This window comes from Oncorhynchus nerka, linkage group LG8 (genome assembly GCF_034236695.1).
Source record: "Oncorhynchus nerka isolate Pitt River linkage group LG8, Oner_Uvic_2.0, whole genome shotgun sequence".
In the NCBI taxonomy this organism is placed as follows: Eukaryota; Metazoa; Chordata; class Actinopteri; order Salmoniformes; family Salmonidae; genus Oncorhynchus; species Oncorhynchus nerka.
Window position 1 is genome coordinate 42,654,097 of NC_088403.1, and position 9,868 is coordinate 42,663,964.

General features: G+C 42.1%; 1 protein-coding gene across 2 annotated transcripts in view; it reads right to left on the reverse strand.

Moving 5' to 3' along the window:
* Positions 1-8,359, reverse strand: part of LOC115133317 (acetylcholinesterase-like) — a 34,190-nt gene extending 25,831 nt beyond the window's left edge. Inside the window, exon 1 of one of the 2 annotated variants that reach the window (XM_029666431.2) lies at positions 8,022-8,359. The gene's annotated coding sequence lies outside the window, so the exon portion shown is untranslated. The other variant, XM_029666432.2, reaches the window with a different exon arrangement.
* Positions 8,360-9,868: the final 1,509 nt, after the last annotated feature.

The following is a 9,868-nucleotide window of genomic DNA, read 5'->3' on the forward strand; positions in this document are numbered from 1 at the left end:
TGCTGAGAGCTGGGACAAAGCCTACCATCAGTAACACACTATGCCGCCAGGGACTCAAATCCTGCAGTGCCAGACGTGTCCCCCTGCTTAAGCCAGTACATGTCCAGGCCCGTCTGAAGTTTGCTAGAGAGCATTTGGATAATCCAGAGGAAGATTGGGAGAATGTCATACCAGCAACATTGTGTGAAAACCTTGTGAAGAGTTACAGAAAACGTTTGACCTCTGTCATTGCCAAGAAAGGGTAAATAACAAAGTATTGAGATACACTTTTGTTATTGACCAAATACTTATTTTCCACCATAATTTGCAAATAAATTCATTAAAAATTCTACAATGTGATTTTCTGTATTTCTTTTTCTCATTTTGTCTGTCATAGTTGAAGTGTACCTTTTATGACAATTACAGGCCTCTCTCATCTTTTTAAGTGGGAGAACTTGCACAATTGGTGGCTGACTAAATACTTTTTTGCCCCACTGTATATCTATCAATCAATCTAGGCCTATCTATCAATCTGTCTGTCTTTCTCTATGGAGTAGCCTATGGGCATTTCCATCTAAAAGGACCCATGAGCACCAACATGTGAAGTTCATAGGAGCATAACAAAATGGGTGTCAAATGAAACATACGAGTCTATATTTTGGGCATAGATACATTTTTCAACCTTTTTCCATCTTAAAAGTGCGGCATAAGTAAAGGCTTTGATTTCTGGATAAACAGATGGAAAAGGGGGTCTTAAGAAACATCTACTAGAAAAAGTCTTCAAATGTATCAGAAATACATCAAAACAATCATGTTCAATGTAAAGACCCAACTAATATCAACACACATTTAGTTTTGGAGAAATTGTTTACCTTCTGTAAGTCTAAGAAATATTGGCTTGTAATTCTGTTACCAAAAACCCACGTATCTTTATGTGGAGGGAGGATAATGAAAGTTTAGAGGAGAAACACGTAATGGTACACCTAACAATGAATTATAATGATTTTACTTATATACATTTTGTTCATAAATTATTAAGTGAATAAAACTTGTAATTTTGTTACAAAATTGGTAACGGAATTTAGTAAAAATCAGTAACGGAATTACTGCAGCTGAATTTGGCTACAATGGGAAATCTTAATAGTCACAAACCACAGTTGGGTCACCTGCTACTGTCCTCCGTTCCACTGGCATACTGTTATGTTCAGCACATAACTGTTTTCTTTCTGTTTCTGTCGTCTGGTAGTTAAACCAAGAGTGTTAAAAAAGTCTGAGTCTGGACAACCCCTCCCTCTCTCTCTCTCTGCCTTTCTCTCTCATTCTCCAGTGAAGGTCACCTCTCCCAGCTCTTACTGACACCTACCCATTAGCTCCCTCTCTTTCCATTTACTGTAACCAGCCCCCTCACCCACTGAGCACCGACCGACACTGGACGTTCATGGACGTTGAAAAGTAGTTGAAATTTGGTCAGTTCACCCTGGCCTTGATCGTCCACAGAAAAACCGGACCGGACCAAATCTGAACCTATCATAGACGTACAGAACCGGTCAAAAGTTTGGACACACATACAGTGCTTTGAAAAAGTATTAATCTCCCTTGGTGTTTTTCCTATTTTGTTGCATTACAACCTGTAATTTAAATGGATTTTTATTTGGATTTCATGTAACGGACATACACAACATAGTCCAAATTGGTGAAGTGAAATTTAAAAAATAACGTTAAAAGAAATTTGAAACATTTTTAAATGGAAAAGTGGTGCGTGCATATGTATTCACCCCCTTTGCTATGAAGCCCCTAAATAAGATCTGGTGCATCCAATTACCTTCAGAAGTCACATAATTAATTAAATTAAGACCACCTGTGTGCAATCTAAGTGTAACATGATCTCAGTATATATACACCTGTTCTGAAGGGCAAAAGAGTCTGCAACACCACCAAGCACCAAGCGGCACTATGAAGACCAAGGAGCTCTCCAAACAGGTCAGGGACAAAGTTGTTGTTGAGAAGTACAGATCAGGGTTGGGTTACAAAAAAATATCAGAAACTTTGAACATCCCACGGAGCACCATTAAATCCATTATTAAAAAATGTAAAGAATATGACACCACAACAAACGTGCCAGGCAAGGAGGGCATTAATCAGAGAGGCAACAAAGAGGCTGCAAAACTCCACAGTGGAAATAGGAGTATCTGACCATTGGACCACTTTAAGCCGTCCACTCCACAGAACTGGGCTTTACGGAAGAGTGGACAGAAAAAGCCATTGCTTAAAGAGAAAAATAAGCAAACACGTTTGGTGTTTGCCAAAAGGCCTGTGGGAGACTCCCCAAACATATGGAAGAAGGTACTCTGGTCAGATGAGACTAAAATTGAGCTTTTTGGCCATCAAGGAAAACGCTATGTCTGGCGCAAACACAACACCTCTCATCACCCTGAGAACCCCATCCCCACAGTGAAGCATGGTGGTGGCAGGGATGTTTTTCATCGGCAGGGACTGGGAAACTGGTCAGAATTGAAGGGATGATGGATGGCGCTAAATACAGGGAAATTCTTGAGGGAAACTTGTTTCAGTCTTCCATAGATTTGAGACTGGGCCAGAGGTACACCTTTCAGCAGGACAATGACCCTAAGTATACTGCTAAAGCAACACTCGAGTGATTTAAGGGGAAACATTTAAATGTCTTGTAATGACCTAGTCAAAGCCCAGACCTCAATCCAATTGAGAATCTGTGGTATGACTTAAAGATTGCTGTACACCAAATCAAATCAAATTTTATTGGTCACATACACATGGTTAGCAGATGTTAATGCGAGTGTAATGAAATGCTTGTGCTTCTAGTTCCGACTAACAAGTAATCTAACATTTTCACAACGGGGCGGCAGGGTAGCCTAGTGGTTAGAGCGTTGGACTAGTAACCGAAAGGTAGCAAGTTCAAATCCCCGAGCTGACAAGGTACAAATCTGTCGTTCTGCCCCTGAACAGGCAGTTAACCCACTGTTCCTAGTCCGTCATTGAAAATAAGAATTTGTTCTTAACTGACTTGCCTAGTAAAATAAAGGTAAAAAAAAATTGCTACCTTATACACACAAGTGTAAAGGAATGAATAAGAATATGTACATATAAATATATGGATGAGCGATGGCCGTGCGGCATAGGCAAGATTCAGTAGATGGTATAGAGTACAGTATATACATATGAGAAGTCATTTAGGGTATGTAAACATTATATAAAGTGGCATTGTTTAAAGTGACTAGTGATACATTTATTGCATCCAATCTTTTATTATTAAAGTGGCTAGAGATTTGAGTCAGTATGTTGGTAGCAGCCACTCAATGTTAGTGATGGCTGTTTAACAGTCTGATGGCCTTGAGATAGAAGCTGTTTTTCAGTCTCTCGGTCCCAGCTTTGATGCACCTGCACTGACCTCGCCTTCTGGATGAGAGCGGGTTGAACAGGCAACGGCTGTTCACCAGGGGAACCCATCCAACTTGAAGGAGCTGGAGCAGTTTTGCCTTGAAGAATGGGCAAAAATCCCCATGGCTAGATGTGCCAAGCTTGTAGAGACATACCCCAAGAGACTTGCAGCTGTAATTGCTGAAAAAAATAAAGCTCTAAAAAGTATTAACTTTGTGGGGTGAATAGTTATGCTCAAGTTTTCATTTGTTTTGTCTTACTTCTTGTTTGTTTCACAATAAAAAATATTTTGCATCCTCAAAGTGGTAGGCATGTTGTGTAAATCAAATGATACAAACTCCAAAAAAAGGCAACAAAATAGGAAAAATGCCAAGGGGGGTGAATACTTTCGCAAGCCACTATACTAATTCATGGGTTTTTCTTTACTTTACTATTTTCTACATTGTAGAAAAATTTGAAGGCATCAAAACTATGGAATAACACATATGGAATCATGTAGTACCAGAAAGGTGTTAAGCAAATCAAAAGATATTTTATATTCTTCAAAGTAGCCACCATTTGCCTTGATGACAGCTTTGCACACTCTTGGCATTCTCTCAACCAGCTTCATGAGGCATTTTCTCAACCAATTTCATGAGGTAGTCACTTAGAATGCATTTAAATTAACAGGTCTGCCTTGTTAAAAATGAATATGTGGAATTCCTTTCCGTCTTAATGCATATGAGCCAATCAGTTGTGTTGTGACAAGGTAGGGGTGGTATACAGAAGATATCCCTATTTGGTAAAAGACCAAATCCATATTATGGCATCTCAAATAAGCAAAGAGAAACAACAGTCCATCATTACTTAAGACATGAAGGTCAGTCAATCCGAAAAACTTCTAAAACGTTGAAAGTTTCTTCAAGTGCAGTCACAAAAACCATCAAGCGCTGATGAAACTGGCTCTCATCGGGACCGCCACAGGAAAAGAAGACCCAGAGTTGCCTCTGCTGCAGAGGACAAGTTCATTAGAGTTAACTGCACCTCAGACGGCAGCCCAAATAAATGCTTCAGTGTTCAAGTTACAGACACATCTCAACATCAACTGTTCAGAGGAGACTGCGTGAATCAGGCCTTCATGGTTGAATTGCTGCAAAGAAACCACTACTAAAGGACACCAATAAGATGAAGAGACTTGCTTGGGCCAAGAAACACGAGCAATGGACATTAGACCTGTGGAAATCTGTCCTTTGGTCTGATGAGTTCAAATTTGAGATTTTTGTTTCCAACCAACGTATCTTTGTGAGACGCAGAGCAGATGAATGGATGACCTCTGCATGTGTAGTTCCCACCGTGAGGCATGGATGAGGAGGTGTGATGGTGCTTCGCTGGTTACACTGTCTGTGATTTATTTACATAGCCTGGTTCCTCTCTAGGTTTCTTCCTAGGTTTTGGCCTTTCTAGGGAGTTTTTCCTAGCCACCGTGCTTTTACACCTGCATTGTTTGCTGTTTGGGGTTTTAGGCTGGGTTTCTGTACAGCACTTTGAGATATCAGCTGATGTACGAAGGGCTATATAAATAAATTTGATTTGATTTGATTTGATTTTGATTTAGAATTCAAGGCACACTTAACCAGCATGGCTACCACAGCATTCTGCAGCGATACGCCATCCCATCTGGTTTGTGCTTAGTGGGACTATCATTTGTTTTTCAACAGGAGAATGACCCATAATACACCTCCAGGCTGTGTAAGGGCTATTTGACCAAGAAGGAGAGTGATGGTGCTGCATCAGATGACCTGGCCTTCACAATCACCCGACCTCAACTCAATTGAGATCGTTTGGGTTGAGTTGGACCGCAGAGTGAAGGAAAAGCAGCCAACAAGTACTTAGCATATGTGCGAACTCCTTCAAGACTGTTGGAAAAGCTGGTTGAGAGAATGCCAAGAGTGTGCAAAGCTGTCATCAAGGCAAAGGCTGGCTACTTTGAATCTCAAATATAAAATAGATTTTGATTTGTTAAACACTTTTGTTTGGTTACAACAATATTCCATGTGTTATTTCATTGTTTTGATGTCTTAACTATTATTATACAAAGTAGAAAATATTAAAAAGAAAGAAAATGAGTGAATGAGTAGGTGTGTCCAAAACTGGTGCTTTGACAAGTTTGGACAGCACAGTACAGTACAGTGAGTAGAGCTCAGTCAAGAACAGTACAAGACAATACAGTGGTACAGTACAGTACAATAAAGTAGAGTAAAGAAAATGTGGCATAGTACAGTAGAGTACAGTATATTGTATTGTACTCTACTATACTCTACTCTTCTACTGCACTGTACTGAACTCTACCCTCCCCTACTCTGCTGTGCTGTATTGTACTGCACTGTACTGAACTCTACCCTCCCCTACTCTGCTGTGCTGTATTGTACTGCACTGTACTGAACTCTACCCTCCCCTACTCTGCTGTGCTGTATTGTACTGCACTGTACTGAACTCTACCCTACCCTATGTATTGTACTGCACTGTACTGAACTCTACCCTCCCCTACTCTGCTGTGCTGTATTGTACTGCACTGTACTGAACTCTACCCTACCCTACTCTGCTGTGCTGTATTGTACTGCACTGTACTGAACTCTACCCTACCCTACTCTGCTGTGCTGTATTGTACTGCACTGTACTGAACTCTACCCTACCCTACTCTGCTGTGCTGTATTGTACTGCACTGTACTGAACTCTACCCTCCCCTACTCTGCTGTGCTGTATTGTACTGCGCTGCATTGTATTGCACCATGTCCAAACTTGTGAAACATGACTATGCATTTCTGTATAGTACAGATCCGGGACCCATGATGTAAACCATTTCCATAATTCTGTCACCGGGTGTAAAGCCACTTCACTTACTGTAGTTCAGTAACTAAATGAGATTTTTTTCAAACTCAAGGTGCCATGTCATAGCTGACACCCCATTCTTTCGGCAGACGTCTTTGAATTGGGGCGGCAGGTAGCCTAGTGGTTAGAGAGTTGGGCCAGTAACCGAAAGGTTGCTAGATCAAATCCCTGAGTTGACAAGGTAACAATCTGTCGTTCTGCCCCTGAACAAGGCAGTTGACCCACTGTTCCTAGACTGTCATTCTAATTAAGAATTTGTTCCTAACTGACTTGCCTAGTTATATAAAATAATAATAAAAAACATCTTTGAATCTTAATTCGGAGCAGATATTTAACAGAGTTTTTGGAAAATGTGGTCGCATAGGGAGATTTTACCGTAATTCCGTTACCAAAATTTGCATCTGCACAGTTCTTCCACTAAATTTGTTTGTGCAAATGTTTCAGTGGAAATGTTTCAAAGCAGTACTGGTGCATAGAGTTGTATTGTTTGTTCTACTTTTAAATCATCGTTTTTTGTTTGGCATACATTTTAAAGTGAAACCTCTGAGTCAAAGCCTAATTCCATTATCGTGGAATTGCCCTATACATTATCTAGTAATAAGGCTACATGATTCCCGGCACATAGGTAGACTAGATGTATAGTCTAGTCTGAAGATGATATGGCATTATGGCAGGAAACCATGCCATCTTATTTTGACAGCAGTGCCACAGACAGTCGTTATGCAACATCAAGGAGAGAGCATCTCTCTCTCTCTCTCTCTCTCACACAGACGCACGCACGCACACACACACACACACACACACACACACACACACACACACACACACACACACACACACACACACACACACACACACACACAGGATGGCTCTGGTAACGGTTATCAAGCTAACCCAAACAGCCAGCTGAAGTAAACAGACCTCAGACATTTGTGACATGGCCAGTTCAGGAAATCTCTCTCTCCTATCTGTGTGTGTTGATCTGTCCAACATGGCACAGGATCACAGCAATTAGGCTACTAGGTCTAGGCTATGAAATTGGCTGCCATAGTCGTGTAATAATGCAAGTACAATAATAATAATAATAATAATAACAATAATAATACATTATTATTAACATTAATAATAGACCTATAATAAACACTGATTAGGCCTACAAATGCCATGTTTCTCAACAAACTGGTTTCATCCGATTTGCAACAATTTTATTTGGACCATAATAATAACGCTAGCTCATAATTTGTTGCGTTTCCAATGCAGCGTCGATGTTCGTGTAAACACCACGTCGTCCACTGTACTGTCTATGAAATCTATTAAAAACACGACATACGAGACATCGGCTACCTTCTGCGGTCCCCAACCAAACAGATGTGCGCGAGGCGAGGAACACCAACAAACACACATGCGTCTCGCTCAGTGGTCTCGCCATGGAAGGCGCGTCACACACGCAACAGCATCAGCACAGTAGTCTGTACCCCCCACCACCACCACCACAGATATACGCACCGTCAACCACTATACCTCACCATGTCCAATTGCATGGTCATGATGCCTGGGTGAATTGAATTCATATCCCGATTCGAATGTTCCACGTCCATTCCACTCACTGACGGGACTGACAGAGGCACCGGACTAGATCGAGACATTTCGAGCTAAATTTCTATAAAAGGACAGACACAGTAGCCTGCTGATGCACGCACGGACGGAGCTCGAGAGGAGCGGAGCGCGTGGCTGGGTTCATGCTGTGCGTTTACCCTTACCCAGCTAGTTAGTGGTGGGTCCTCCAGTGGTCAAAACCAAATCAACCCTGCTTCAGCTGCTGCTTCGCTGAATCCCCCCGGAAGGCAACGTTCCCTCCTCGCCCTGTCACCGTCTTTAGAGGACGTTAAACCCCGTGTCACCGGCGCCGTTCATGGGGTGAGGAGGGTTTCTAGTTGGGGAGCGAAGACGCGCGGTTTAAATTACGGTCTTCGCTGCCTCGATGTCAGACACAGATGTCTTCTGTTTATTGTGCCCCTCTCTCTCGGTATTGAGTGGAGGTAGTGTCAGAGCCGTACTATGCTGTTATGACGACAGGGGGAGACTGTCACTGATAAAGCTCTTCCACGAATGGGGAAAAAAAGGAAAAGGGGTAGGCTACTCAAAGAAACTCTCGCGAGAAGAAACGCAGCTATCCCATACGCATCTATTCTTCATGGATCAACAAGGGTTTGCTTGCCAATACTCTTGCCAGTACACTGACCACACTTGGTATGTAGGCTGATATGATGTTCTGAAATTTTGTATTTCTCTTTCAAAATCGAATTGCTTTATTGACATGACATACTATTAGTAATAATAAGACGGCAGTAGGCCTGATAACTGACGATGACGAAACAGCCTATAGGGAGGAGGTCAGAGACAACAACCTCTCCCTCAATGTCAGCAAGACAGAGAAGCTGATCATAGACTACAGGAAACGACCCGATACACATCAACAGAGCTGTAGTGGAGCGGGTCGAGAGCTTCAAAGTTCCTCGGTGTCCACATCACTAAGGATCTATCATGCTCAACACAAACCAACACAGTCGTGAAGAGGGCACAACAACGCCTCTTCCCCCTCCGAAGGCTGAAAAGATTTGGCACGTGCCCTCAGATGCTCAACAAGTTCTACAGCTGCACCATTGTGCGCATCTTGACTGGCTGCATCACCGCTTGGCGTGGCAACTGCTTGGCATCCGACCGGAAAGCCCTACAGAGGATAGTGCGTACAGCCCAGTACATCACTGGGGCCGAGCTGCTCGCCATTCAGGACCTCTACAACAGGCGGTGTCAGAGGAATGCCCTAAAAGTGGTCAGACTCCAGCCACCCAAGTCGTAGACTGTTCTTTCTGCCACCGCAAGGCAGGCGGTACCTTTGCACCAACTTTGGAAACAACAGGGCCCTGAACAGCTTCTACCACCAAGCCATAATAAGACTGCTAAATAGTTAGCAAAATAACTACCCGGACGATCTGCATGGACCCTTTTTGCACTGTTTTGACTTCATCACAAACTCTGCTGCTACTGTTTATGATCTGTTACTTTATTCCTAGTTATATATGTACATAGCTACCTCAATTACTATCGCACCCCTGCACATCAACTTGGTACTGGTACCGTTACACATTGTGTATTTAGTATTACGTGTTTTACTTTTCTATTATTTCTCTATTTTCTTTCTCTCAGTACTGTTGGGAAGGGCCCGTGTCAGCGTTTCACTGTTAGTCTACACCTGTTGTTTGCGAAGCCTGTGACGAATAAAATTAGATTTGATTGAAATGTTGTCAAAGTAGCAATGGTACTGTAGGCCTACAACTGCATCGAGTCATACTGTACAGCACCAGTCAAAAGTTTGGACAAACCTACTCATTCAAGGGGTTTTTCTTTATTTTGACTGTTTTCTACCATGTAGAATAGTATTGAAGACATCAAAACGATGAAATAACACATATGGAATCATGTAGTAACCAAAAAAAGTGTTAAACAAATCAAAGTGACCAGGAGTGGTGTGATGCTGATTTCGTGTGTGTCAACAGCGCAAAAGGAGAAAGCTCTTTGGCTCGACAAGATTTCGACATGTGAGGTG